This window comes from Danio rerio, chromosome 17 (genome assembly GCF_049306965.1).
Source record: "Danio rerio strain Tuebingen ecotype United States chromosome 17, GRCz12tu, whole genome shotgun sequence".
Lineage (NCBI taxonomy): Eukaryota > Metazoa > Chordata > Actinopteri > Cypriniformes > Danionidae > Danio > Danio rerio.
Window position 1 is genome coordinate 49,242,519 of NC_133192.1, and position 15,315 is coordinate 49,257,833.

Consider the following 15,315-nt stretch of genomic DNA (forward strand, 5'->3'; position numbering starts at 1 on the left):
CACCATTTAAACAGCATGAACTAATATACAAGGACAAATATTTATAAATACATTCTATGTAAATCAGAGGGGATCCTCAATTGATTGATTTCACAAATTCTTCAAAATACATTTGTTATTCATAAGAGAAAACAACATTTATAGAGGTTTGGGAAATGTAAAGGTAATTTACATTAAAAATATATATATATGCTGTGAAATTATTAATTATGATTAATCGCATCCAATATAAAAGTTTGCATTTACATAATATACACATATTTATGTGTATATATAAATACACATACTTCACATATACAAAATGTATAAATAATTTATTAACACAAAAAAACATTTTATACAATATATTTATGCATATACACAAAAAATACATGTGAGTTCAAATATATTTTGTTACAATTTATTGTTTGACAGTATGTGTGTGTGTATATATATATATATATATATATATATATATATATATATATATATATATGTATATATATATATATATATATATATATATATATATATATATATATATATATATATATATATATATATATATATATATATATATATATATATATATATATAAAATACATACATATATACATATACTCATATATATACTCATTATCAACATGCAGTGTTGGGGGAAAGTTACTTTTGAAAGTAATGCATTACAATATCGAGTTACTCCCAAAAAACTAGTTGCTTACTTATCGTAAGTAGTGCATTACGTTACTTTTGAATAACTTTTTCTGACCTGGCTGAGGCCTGATCTCTTTCAGAACATGATTTTTTTTTCTTTCTTTTTTAATAGAGGAGCTTTGCAATTAACAACACTGTATAACCTTCACCTACATTTACCTTAAAAAAACATTAAAAAAAATTATATTTTAGGATAATGTTATCTGAGAACTTCCTTACCCCAGAGCTATACATGCCGCATATACAGATTATTGAAAGTTTAAATCAATGTGTATGCTACCTTCGAACTATTTGTCTTTAGTAAAATCACTGTCCATTGAGACTAAAATCCCCTTTTCCTTTTCTTCAATGCGTTCAAAATAATAAACACAGTTTCTCATTTCTCATTGACTGCGTCATTCATTGTGAGTACTTTAATTTTAATTTAGCAATTTATTTTTTAAAAGCTAATTAATCTAATTAAAAAGTAACTGATTACATTGTCAAAAAATAACTCAAAAATTATATATATTGACTTCAGGGAGTGATTTTTAGTTTCTTGAGATTTCTATAGACTATTTGACTAAATTCTATTGTTTTTTTTAATACATTTTTATTTTTATGATTTTTTTGCTTGTGTTTTTGATGCGCTGTTATATATCATAGAGTTGAATTGGGAATATTTCTTTAAAACACTACAGACAGTGTCTATTTTCGACATAAACATGACAGGTCACCACTTGCCGCTCTCCTGGTTACCATGGGGAACCAATACTGCTGAAAAGAATGTAGAGTCTGCCAGAGTTTCAGACTGGAATGGGACAGGCTGTGTGTGTATGTGTGTGTGTGTATGCTGGGGGTGGGAAGACTCTCAGAAACCCCAGTGGTTACCGCCTTGCGGCTGGCAATAGGGATGCAGGAATTTCACTAGACCTACTGCCCGGAAAATGCCAGGTGGGAGACGAGGAGCGGACAGAGGGTGTGGAGGAGTCACATTAACTGCTGGCAGGAGGTGGAGGATAGGTAGAAGAGCAGAAAGTGACAGAAGCTCAGACTGAAAAATAGAGCGGTCAAATCAACTGGAGCCTGGTGTACTGTACTGTCATTTTAGTGTTGTTTGCAGAATGTGTGATCACAGAATGCAAACAAATCTTTTTTTGGTGAATTTGTTTGATTTGACTCAGATTTTTTGTTTTGTAATCTGATCACAGGTCTTATATCAGTTCTCGTAAATTATATTACAGAGAAAAGTGGCACCCTTCTTTGCAGTTACATAAATTAAAAATAAATATATAAATATATATATTTTTTTTAATTTCCAAAACTTTGAGTAGGTGTATTTTTTTGTTTTTTCTTGCAATCTTAAAATAGAAGTTGACTTGCCAATGAACGCATATTTTTAAATATCAGAATTAAATATTAACATATTTAAACATATATTAACATATATTTAAATATTAAATATAATATTAACACCTAAAGATGAAATATTTTGAAAATAAGTGTTACATATTGTTTTTATTTTCATTCAATCACTCTGTAAACATTTAATTACAAGTCAAGATCACACAATCTAAAAGTTTTTAAGTCATGCAAAGATTAACTTCATATTTTTTGTCAGTTTATTTGATTCAGCTAAAAAATTTAAGGCAGCATTTTTTAACAAGGGATGTTTGGATTTTGTGTAAAAGACTTTTTGATGTAAACCAATGAATAAATATTACATTATTCATCATTTGATCTTCAAAGCTGAAGTGACAAAACCTCCGCAATGACATGACATGTAGAAATGTGGCGAAGGGAAGGGGAGCAGGCTCAGTTGCTCTGAAATCAATGCGGTCTCTGCTGAGGAGCTTCTGGGGCACAGTTCAATAAAGCAGCAGCATAATGGTCAGCACCATGGTGGAGCCATCGAGTCATGGAGCAACATCATGCTCCGCAGCAGGGGAAGACATCGGGCAGATGGGTCCAGTGTAGCGGGACAACTCCATCCCTCCTCCTCCCCTTCTACAGCGCTCTCTGCCCCACAGCGCGACTGCTCAGAGGCTGATGAATCGGCCCAAATCAAACAGATCGGCAAGGTTATTGCACAGGAAAACACCAACAAAGCACAGTAGGACGTGTTCGTGCGGTATGTGGCATTTGTGATTGGGGAATCAATTACGAGACACTTCAGAAATAAAGGGGGTTTCCTGAAGAACCACTCAGTGTTTTTCTTAAGTTTAAATTTGAAGGATGCAAACAGGTATGGGGTAAACAAAAATAGGAGAATAGGAGAAGCTCATTTCTGCTTACTGTTCGGTATATTTGCTACTAATTCTAACAGGTTAAAAAATGGTTAACAGATGACCTCCAAATGGAAGTCAGTGGTTACATGTTTCTAACATTTTCAAAATATCTTCATGTGTGTTCAACAGAAAAAGGAAACTCGTAAGCGTTTGCATACAGTTGAGGTGAGTAAATTGTACATTTTCATTTTTTGGGTGAACTGTCCATTTTAAGGCTATCAATATTGGCTAATTTGATGGCAATGCCATGCTTAAGTACAAACTGTCTGCCCTCTCAGACTTCAAATTGCATAAAATACTAGCAAAGCATATTGAAGACTCTGTACTTGTTGATTTTGAATGTAAAGTAACAATGCACACCTTTTGTAAGCCTGCTTTGGAACGATGACTATTGTGACAAGCACTTTACCAATAAACTAGAACTGAATTAAGTTCTTTGCCCTTCCAAGATTAGGAATTACATTAAAAAAATCACAAATATAACTAACACTAAAAGTGAGGTGTTTACATCTATGAAATTTAGATGCAAGCTAAATCTGAAGCTTATTTCACTGAACCTTGGTAGAAAAAGTTCTGTGGGGGTTAAACGTTCTTCATGGATGCTGATAAATAACCCTTAAGTTTAAAAAGGGATTAAAATGCATTATAATGGTATAAAGAGTGGTTTAATCCATGTTTCCCAACCCTGTTCCTTCAGGCACACCAACAGTACATTTTGCGTGTCTTCCTTATCTGCTCCCTTAACTTCAGGTTGTTTTGGAGTCTCTTCAGATGTTTTGATGAGTTGATGTGTTTGATTAGGGAAAGGTTGAAAATGTGTACTGTTGGTGTGTCTTTAGGAACAGGGTTGGGACACGCTGGTATAATCAAGTCAGTGATAAAGATGGAGAAAGAGCAAGGGAACGGAGAGAGACAGAAAGAGAGAGAGAGCAAGGGCAAAAGTGTGATTGAAAGAGAGAGGGCAGGCACATCCCTTTGAAATGCCCACTCAGGGGTAGGAGCCTGGGGGAGCAGGCTGGACAGACAGGCAGTCACCACTCTGGGCCAGAGTCCAGCACCCCTCCGCCATTCCCACCAGCCTCTTCTCCTTGCCCAGGCCAGACTGGCTGCGTCCCCCCCTCTGCCCATCAGTCAGCCAGTGGACCAACTGGAGCCTCGCAAGCTCACCTTGCCAACAACCCCCCCCTCCTGCTTTCAAACCCCCACCCAACTGTATGGCTCAGGCCCAAACTGCTTCGCCCCATCAGAGCAACCTCTGTAGAGCGAGCCACTGATCACTCCGTAAGCGGCTGAGTTTAGTGCGCTGCCAGTCCCTTTCTCTCTTTGGGTACTGTCAGTACTAGCTGTCAATACATTACTATCAGCTCGTTTTGGCATGTGCGTTCAGAAGACCAAATAAGTCTTAACCCTTTATTACTTACATTAATATACAATCTTACACTGTAAAGCAAAAATCTTGCTGCCCAACATTTTTGAGTTGGATCAAATGAACTTTTCTATTCATCCCAGCTTACATCAATTAAACTGACTAAATAAGTAAAAACTTTGTGTAACTTAAAACAAAACAGTGATTCACTTATTAAAATAAGTTAAGGTAAGATAAAACATTTGTGGTCATTACTTGTGATATTCTTTAGTGTTTAATGAACACACGCACATATTAGTACACCCAGATTTATATATCTATAGAAAAATATTAATTGCAAATTTAAAAACAGGAAATTTACACAGTATGTTAGTTGAAAATTTGCAGTTTGCAATTTAGTTTTTTGCAATATTTTGTTTGAATGTATTAAAATGTGTTATATTATGTTCAGTGACTATTATTTAAAAAAAAAAAAAAAAAACAATTCAAAGGGGACTTATAATTCTGACTTGCTTAAAAACACGACAAAGACCTAAAATGACACTTATTAAGTACTTTAGATCCATGCTGTGATGACTGTATTAATTTGTCATTTAAAGCATTAAACTAAACAGCACACAAAATGGTATTTTAATGTGTCTCTTTGGTAAATAAAAGCAAACTGTATTATAGTCATTATTTTCTTAAAATTGAACAGGACATGAACAAAAAACAAAAGCAAATTAAATAAAGAAAATCATCTTTGACCCACTTCATCTCCCACATCTCTCTCAACTTTCAAAGACTTGAGATGATAAAACAGTGTTTACATGCATTTTTTAAAAAGTATTTTGTTATACAAAGATTTTGTTAATCTTTGTGTTTGGCCAAATAAATATTAGCAAAGACACCCAATTACATATTTCCATTGAGTTCGGGCCTCTGAATCAAACATTTTTCTTCTTAAAAATTAAGTCCATAATCTCCAACTGTACTGTATATCATTCTATATTTAAATGTGTCCTATTTGTTTCTTGTGAAAAAATAAGGACTATCATACATTTTTATAACTATTTACAGAAGATTTAATTCTAAGATATTTTTCGGTGCAGCATAAAATAAAATGTCGTTTGACCACTTATTTTAAAAACGAGCATTTTTATATAAACACACATCTATTATGATAAATGACAATTGATTATTTCATCTATTTTTTGACATTTTATGAGTTAATTAATATGCATTTAAAATACTTTCTATGTATATTAAACCATCTTCTCAAAATCAGTTTGAAGCAGACACCAAAAAGGTAAATCTCCATATGTTTCATTATTTTTTAATTGCCTTTTACTCTCAAAGTATGCTTGAAATATAGAATTGAGCAGGAGTTAATGAAAACGAATCGAAAATTAATTCTGAAAATGCAAAGAAAACCATTGTTTAACTACATCAAATTTGAAAGGTTTTACAACTAACTCAGGTGGCTTTGTCAGCTTTAGGGCTGTGTAAAAAAGGCCTGCTAAATATGCCGTAACATATTTTTATATTATTTTATAACCAACATATGTTTCAGGGGAAAATAAGTATTTCTATTTAACAAAAATGAAATTAAATAAACATCACAGCCTTTCAGGTGTCCTGAAATATGCATATCGCGACATGTACATGTACATTATTTTGTTCATTTCAATATATATGTATGTGCAGCCTTAGTAGGCAACTCAAAAAACACATCCTCAAAACAGAAGATACTTCTTCAGTTCTTCAATCAGAATATTGTCAAGCTACCAGAATATTTCTGTGCGCACATAAAACAAAAATGACAACTTTATATTCAACAGTTTCCTCTCTTCAGTGTCAGTATAGGGCGCACGTTCATGTTTTGCGCTTGGTCATTCCTCTGATTTATTACCTCAGCTGCGCCTGTGGGTATAAATGAGGAGTATACATCAGGGCACAGTAAACATGCACAATATACTGACACTGAGGAGAAAATACTGTCGAATAAAGTTACTAGTTTTGTTTTATGTGCACACAAAAGAATCATCATAGCTTCATAATATTCCCGAAGAAATATGACCTGTTTTGGGGATGGTTTGGGTTTTTTTTTGGGCTTTGAACTTCACAGGACCCTTGCTGTATGGAGGATAAGGAAGCTCTCCGATTTCACCTAAAATATTTTTATTTGTGTTCTGAAGATGAATAAAGATCTTGGGGGTTTGAAAAGAGATGAAGGTGAGAATCTTCATCTGTTTGGTGAACTGTCAAGTTTGGCTCCAAACACAAGTTTCGTCTGTTTTGGATCTTGATTTTTCTGCTTATATGGTGCCTGTCAGAGTCATTGTCTGTGTGTCAGTTGGTGGTTTTGACGATGTCTGCCAGTAATTGTGGCGTGTGCTCCGTTATTGTTTCTGTCTGAGATATGATCTGATACGTCATCTCTCTATTATTATTATTTTCTGCTCTGCATAAGCTCCGTTTCTCCTCTACCCCCAGGTCTGAGGCAAGGTTAGCAGGTCCCCATGGCAACAGCAGCAGGCCCACATGATTCGGCACAATGTGAGTGGGACGCCTGCCAAATCGCTGGGAATTTGGGTGTGATGTTGGCATTGTGGAGAACAGGTTTAGCCCCGGTGGAAGAAGCACACGGGTCACATGAGGACTGACGTTCAGTGTGTCAGACTACAATAATACTTTTGTTAAGAGCCACTGACACTCTGCTGTTATTAAGGCTGGGAATTAGTATTCTGCTTTAATTAAGGCAAGACAGTATACAGGCAAACAGACAGATTTTTCACACACACACACACACACGGCAATTATGAGATTTGGGGTTTTTTGGCTTCGTATAAAGTGTCTTTTTTTCCTCAAGAAAACATCTGAAATGCAATTCTATGTGTTTATTTTGTTGCACTTTATCAAATTGTGTCTATAGATTTTTAATTGTAATACACGTTTTAACAGATAATCCCTCTTATTTTGCCTTTTTTCAAATCTATTTTTACTGAGAGATGTTCAAACTAAATTTGCATGATTATTTGCATGATTATACCCCCTGATGATTAAAAGTCCCCCCTGACTTTTAGCATTATTTCCTGAATTAAAAAATAAATAAAAATAACAGTACTAATAATAATATTAATATATAATATAACATTATATAATAATATCATATATATATATATATATATATATATATATATATATATATATATATAATGATTATTATAATTAATTTTTTGTAAAATTTCTTTTTGGCCATTTTTGCCTTTAATTAACAGGGCTGTGGTATTGATAGCATAGATATTTACATTAGATGTTGCCTACGCTATTGTTATCTATTGGAAGGGATACGTCAATAGAGCCGCCATTTTAGTACAGGGTAGCGCTCCTTTGAAATGAATGTGGGACCAAGGTGCAGTGGAGGACTGACCATCCAGAACCATATATATATATATATATATATATATATATATATATATATATATATATATATATATATATATATATATATATATATATATACATACATACATGTATATGCATATATCTATGATTGGGAGTATTCCCAGTGGTCAGTTTACAAATATTTAGTTTAAATTACGAAACTCATAATTTTACATCACTTTTCTACATCAATGGATAAGTGATTGCACAGGCATTGTTGACAAAGAGCATGTGTTTGTGTGCATGGAAATGTATTATCTTCCTGCTTGGTAAATTTGATCTAGTCCATGTCCTGAAATACACCCCCTCCTCCTTCTGCGTTCACTTCTCATTTTAACGGAGGTAGAAATTCGTTTGTGAATGAATCTCTGTTATGAACGGCTCGTTGACTTAGTTGACAATAATACAAGTTTCTAGCACTGCAGCATCTTGTTGTCATATTTAATTTATGCTGTTTGCTGTTTATTCAACATCTTTTAGAATTTACTGCAACTAAATATATGTATGCATAATACTGCAACAACATAGTTGTTGGAGACCCTTACAACCAAGATATGACCCTATTTCATGTATAATATGGGCTCTTTAAAAGTTCACCTTTGTGCTTTGTTTTTTTTTTTTGTTTCCTCGTTACTACACCTTTACACAGCACTGAAGTCCAGTGTCTTTACATTGGCTTTAGTCTTGACTAGTGCTGTTACATGCTCATATATCTATCCATCCGTCCATCCATCCATTAATTTATTTATCCATATATCTATCCATCCATGCATCCATCCATCCATCCGTCCGTCCATCCAACCTTGCATCAATCCATCCTTGCATCCATCCATTTATCTACCCATATATCCATCCATCTATCCATTCATCCATCTATTCCGTCCGTCCATCCATCCATCCTTGCATCAATCCATCCTTGCATCCATCCATTCATCCATTTATCTATTCATCTATCCATTCATCCATCTATTCCGTCCGTCCATCCATCCATCCTTGCATCCATCCATTCATCCATTTATCTATTCATCTATCCATTCATCCATCTATTCCGTCCGTCCATCCATCCATCCTTGCATCCACCCAACCCTACATCCATCCATCCTTGCATCCATCCTTGCATTCATCCTTGCATCCATCCTTGTATCCATCCCTCCATCCATCCATCCATCCATCAGTCTGTCTGTCTGTCATCCATCCATCCATCCATCCATCCATCCATCCATCCATCCATCCATCATATAAATAGATTCCCAAAACCCCTTTAGTAAAGTCCCTTAGCATTTTTTTACCTGACTTCATATGTTCAGATTTTCTTTTGTGCACTTATATGCATATTTAATTAAATGCTGTCTCATTTGCATATTGAAATATAGCATTTTAGAAAATTTGTAATACAATTTTTTTTTCACAATCCTAATGTATGGAGATAAATGACATTTTTGTAGCCTATTCTGTAGCCTATTCACTTGCAGTGTCTGTCCTTAAAAAACCAAATGCGCACTTAGTTGCTGGGATATCACTCTCTTGTTCACTCGGTTTGTATGTGTGTGTAGCGGTGCAATCTGCCTTGTGTTTATTTTGTTGTTCTCGTTACAGACCATAAACATCACTTAGGCTGTTTGGGGTTGAGTGTTTGTGAGCCGTGTGCTATATTTGCTGATAACAGGATTTGCTTGTGCTACGAATCACCAAACGAAAAAGGTTAATTGTCAACACAAGCTCCAAAATGGCAGCACACTTTAATCTTTCGCGTGCGGATGCTTTATTATTTATCACCAGTAATTAGATATAGACAGGCTGCAGCCCGGTTTGGTTTCATGTTGTGTCGAACTGTATTGTTTGTTTCTTGGGATTCCTAAAGGTCTACAACTGAATGATGCTGTTTTCTGTTAAACTAAATGTACATTAAGTTTAGTAAATAATGTAAATAGTGAATAGTAACTAAAAACATTCATTTTGAAGCATATACTTACATGTTGCACCAATCCTGCACAATCTAATTTATTAAAATCATTAAATAAAAATTTAATAAATAAAAGTAATGTCTTTTTATTCATAGAATGAAATGTAAAGGAGTAGACTTGTTTTTGACCTTATGTATAAGAGGTAATTGGATAGAAGTGTACATAACGTTGACTGTTAAGTACAAAGCGAGTGTGTGAAGCTTTAAAATAAAAGATTAACACTAATACTAAATGAAAATTTACAACAAATAAGCTTATAAAAAATGCCAAGGACTTCCTCATCCCCATGTTGTTCCAAATGCTGTCTAACTAGTAAAAATATAATTGGTAACACTTTAGTTTAGGTCACAAATCATGCTATAACTACTGGCTTATTACCTGCCTATTTTTAAGATATTAACTGTTCATCAGTAATTATAAAGTATGATCACATTCTACATCCCTAATTCTAAAACCTAAACTCAACTTCTACCTTACTGACTAATAATATGCAGATATTTAGTCATTTGGTCACACTTTACAATAAGGTTCATTAGTTAATGTTAAGTAATGCATTTACTAACATGAACAAACATTGAACAGTACATATACTACAGTATTTATTTATGTTAATAAACATTAGTTAATAAATACAGTTGTTCGTTGTTAGTTCATGTTAACTCATGGTGCATTAACTAATTTTAACAAGCATGGACTGGAATGTTAATAATGCATTAGTAAATGTTCAAATATGATTAATAAATGCTGTACAAGTGTTGTTCATGATTAGTTTGTGTTAGTAAATGCATTAACTAATGAACCTTATTGTAAAGTGTTAACAGTTATGTTTTATGCTAATAGTGTTAGTTCATGGTTTGTTAATATCGTGACTTAAAATAGTGTAACCTACATGTTTATCTTAAATGGTTAAAAAAAAATAAGAAACTTTTAAATTGTGAAAATTTAAAATATGTAATGTTTGTTTAAATAATGATAAAAAAGTGAGTTTGAAGACTTAAAATGTTGTTTATATCTTATTTAACAAACAAATAAAATTAAGCAAGACAAAATCTAGATACTGCAATAATTATGTTTTTATTTTACAAAGCTGTGATTGAAAGCATTATACACTATGCATTTACTGTGTGCTATAGAAATATTACAGTTTAGGGATGGTTCAGTACAGAGTAGTTCGTGACGAAGCTATTAAAATATTAGCTGACCCCTCGCATGCTTTACTTTTGTGATTATGAGTTACTGAAAATCTTTTTTCAGACACATCAATTAGACTTTAAATATGTAATATTTGTGTTGATTTGTGTTTTGATGTCAGTTTTTGTTCAGTGCGTGCAAATGTGCCAAGAGTCCAAGACAAATTTTTATATACACTACCTGACAAAGGTCTTGTCGCTTATGCATGTTTTAGGATCAACAAATAATAACTTGACTTCTGGTTGATCATTTGGTATCAAAAGTGGCTTATATGAAAGGCAAAGGCCTGTAGATTATGCTTCTTTTACCAAAATAAAATATGATGATGCCTTGATTTTGAATTATTTAATTAGGACAGTAAAGTCTGACTTTGCTTAGACAAAAGTCTTATTACTCTCAAACAGAAATAATGTACAGTATAGAACATAAAGTCATGGTGCAGTGGAAAAAGATTTAATCTTGTGTATGACTCCCATGAGCGTGGAGGACTTCATCCATACATCTCTGCAATGACTTATTAATAAAGTCATCTGGAATGACAAAGAAAGCGTTCTTGCAGGACTCCCAGATTTTCGAGATTTTTTAGATTCATTTTCAATGCCTCCTTCTTCATCTTACCCCAGACATGCTCAATAATGTTCATTTCTGGTGACTGGGCTGGCCAATCCACCATGACCCTCTTTGCCTTCATGCACTTTATTGTGGAGGCTGAAATATAAAAAGAAATGCTATCCTGCTGAAGAATTTGCTAATTTTCTGTTTTTTGTAATGGGCAGCACAATTGTCTTGTTGATGGTGCCATCCTCACTGCAAATTTCTTGCATGCCCCTATACTGAATGTAACCCCAAACCATGATCTTTTCTTTACCAAACTTGACAGATTTCTATGAGAATCTTGGGTCCATGAGGGTGCCAATAGGTCTTCTACAGTATTTGTGATGATTGGGAAGCAGTTGCTCCTACAACTGAGTACAAAAAATATATATAAACAAAAAAAAAAACATATATAAACAAAATCAATATATAAACAAATATGAGTGAGTTTACAGGTATTAGGGTTCAGTGTTGTTTTTAAAAATACTCTGATTCTCACAGTAACACTAAAACAATGCATTACTTTCCAGTTTGGAACAACATAAAGGTGAGCAAATGATAACAGAAGTAAAAAAAAAAAAAAAAGTTTGATCCTTCCTATTAAGACTTCAAAATTAGTCACCACTTTTGGTGTGTAGTGCACTTGTTGGCAGGCAGGAGAGTTGACTGGGCTCAGTGAAGCCTGACGGTGAATAAGGGGGGGTGGGAGGTGGTCATGTTTTCCACTGGCACGTCGTTAACCTCCCGGGTCTGTGGGGAGAATCGGAGCTTAGAGCGTGGATCATTTGTTTGTGGGACCCCCGGGGGGAGGCAGACCCCATGCCTGAAAATGGGCTTCCAAAACAGCAGTGGGTTGACGAGAGGGGAGGGACTGGATGAGTAGAGGGAGGAGGAGAGGGGGACACAAAAACAAAAACACCCCAAGGGTCGGGGGTCCCCCTTGGGCAGAGGCCTGCAAACTATATGTGTCCCCCAATCAGTGATCCAGAGGTGCTGGTTAAACAAGTGCTGCTTATTACTTCACTGTTCAGCAGTCGCACACACACTTTTACAGATGACCAGTGTTTCATTTACTGCAGTACACGAGTACAGCTCCAAATGTGGAATTAAGTCTGTTTAATAGTAAATAACTTATATAATATCAACCCAACATACAGATATCGATAGAGCTCTGTTGTTTTTTGATGATCAAGGGGATTTTGACCTGAAGCTTTAACACTGCAAAACTCTGAACCAACACCAACAAATAAATAAATCTGCATATCAATCAATATAAAGTACCACACTGAAAAAAACTTTCAAGCAATACTTCATTCAATTCGAAATGTATCTTTCATTTCAGTTTAATATTATTTGTTTTATTTGTCAAGTGATATATTTTAAGTTCAAAACGGTTAAATATAAATGTTTTTGATTAAGAGCTCAACTAAGAAATATTTGTTTCGACCGATGTTAAATTGTAAGGTTATTCACACAGGCCAGCACATGTGTATTAAACAGAAACTCAATATGCTTTGTACTTTCATGGGCTTAAAAAATATTAAGGCAAAATATTTATTTTTTTTATTGGCTCAAGTGATCAAATTTAGATGTGAAACCATTACCCTGATTTTTTAAAAAGGATGAATGAACATTACATATCTTCTTGTTTAGAACAAAAAGAGAATTGAAATGGATTTAATTTCTTCAACAAGACAATATGCTTTCTATCAGACTATATAAAATTGTTCTCATGGAGATAGAAAATATTGTTTAGGGCAAATAATTTATTTTTGATTTGGGTCAAGAGATAACATTTAGATGTAAACCATTACCTTATTTTTTTTTAAATTGGATGAATAAAAGCTTTTTCCAGTGCATTACATAAAAAATTAGAAATAAATAGCTACAAAAGAGGGGTGAAAATGAATTTTGTAATTAATTCATAACAATTTAACATAATGTCACCTTGGAATGATAAGGTTCTATCTCCGTTCTAAATGATTTTGAGATATTAAGCTACAAAAAATAACTACAATGTAAATAACTTCTAAAAATAATTCCATTATGTAAATAAGTTGTAATTTAATAATAGTCAATAACTGAATTTACTAAATTTGACAAAAATGTCAGATAGAACCTTATAATTCTAAGGTGACGATGTGTCTATTATACGTCTAAAGTTTAGACATACCAACATATTTTATAGGTGTTAGTATTTAGCTTGGTCAAATGGTAATAAAATATAAGATGTTTATCTTGACTTCTCTTTTCTGAAAAACATAAATCTATATGTGCTGCTGTTCAAAAAAACAATATTGTCTTTTTTTACATTCTGAAAAAGTTAAATACTCCAGGAACTCTGTCAGCTTATTCTATATAATGGAGAATCCTGTTATTTCTTTTTTGTTGAGACCTTCTTTTATCCCTTTTTATTTATTTATTAATTCCTTTATTAACTAGCAAAATGTTTTCTTATTTTTGTTTGTGGGGTTGATTTGGGTTGGGATAAGGGTAATGGTATAGTTGTTTATATAACTGTATTATATTAATATTCTGTATGTTTAAAACCAGCAGAATATATTATATATTTGACATGTCATGAACTTACTGTTATTAAAATATCTGCCTAATAGAAAACAAAAACAACATATCGGAACAAATAAATCATTAGTGGACTATAAAAGAATGTACACTTTACTCTGTATAAAATGCTGGGTTGTACACAATTGATTTGTGTTGGGACTACATTAAGTTAAGAATTAAGTTTACTTATTAGTTACAAGTGGCATAACATAAAACAATTAAGATGTCTCCAAAAACCTCAAGAATTGGGTTGTTTCAGCTCAATTTAAATAAGTAGTTTGAACGAACAGCAATCATCTTTGTTTTGAGTGTAAAAAAATGCAGGGTATCACACAGTTCATTCAGGTTGTTCAAACACAAATCGATTAAGTTAAACAAATTTAAGTGGATTAAGCATAAAACAATTAAGTTTTCCTTAAAAAAAATGAAGAATTGTGTTATTTAGGCTCAATTTACATAATGAACAAGCAGCAAAACCATGTTTGAGTGTATTTTTTTAATCGAATAACCACTTTTTATTTCACAATACACATTTCTTCTCAATATCAATGTTGAAAATAATTGTTCCACTCAATGTTTTACAGAAACCATAATCAAGTTTTCAGGATCCTTTGATGAGCTGAAAAAGTTTAAAAGAACTGATTTTATCTGATTTGACTACTCTCAGATAATGACGTTTGCTGCTTGTTTAAACCACTAATCCAAAATGAGTTGAAACAACACAATTCTTGAGTTTTTTTGGGGGACAACTTAATTGTTTTATGTTCAATCAACTTAACATTTCTAAAAACGGTTTACTTAACATGAAGGAATTGTGTGAAACCCTGCATTTTTACAGTGTATCACTTTGTCCACTGTGAGTCAGTTAGTATATTATAAATCATGAGTATTTTTTTATATAAATATACAATAAATCTTATGAACAGTAGCACACTAATGATAAAAACTGTGTTTGCAAAACACATCTTAACACTTTCCAAAGCCCTGTTTAAAACTTTAAAAAGGCCAAAATGTATTTACCAAATAAATATTTTTTATATAATATATAAATATAGAGTGGTTCTTCAAAACTAGAAAATGATCTATTGCGCCTAATAGTTTTCCCCTTCAAAATGTTAGATAACGTCTGTCCTCTGCAAAAGGACATCGTAATCTGCCGTTCTTGAAGCTGATGTCCACTTACTACTCTAGAAATACTTCCAGTTCCTGCTTCATTAGTCATTCTGACGTTATGCAATTATGAATAAAA

General features: G+C 33.2%; 1 protein-coding gene across 8 annotated transcripts in view; it reads left to right on the forward strand.

Moving 5' to 3' along the window:
- The window catches only part of tmem260 (transmembrane protein 260), a 177,224-nt gene that overhangs the window by 140,520 nt on the left and 21,389 nt on the right, over nucleotides 1-15,315 (forward strand). The window contains exon 19 of one of the 8 annotated variants that reach the window (XR_012392993.1): nucleotides 6,802-6,864. The exons of the other annotated variants lie outside the window; for them this stretch is intronic. The gene's annotated coding sequence lies outside the window, so the exon portion shown is untranslated. The remainder of the gene's footprint in view (nucleotides 1-6,801; nucleotides 6,865-15,315) is intronic. 8 annotated transcript variants of the gene reach the window in all.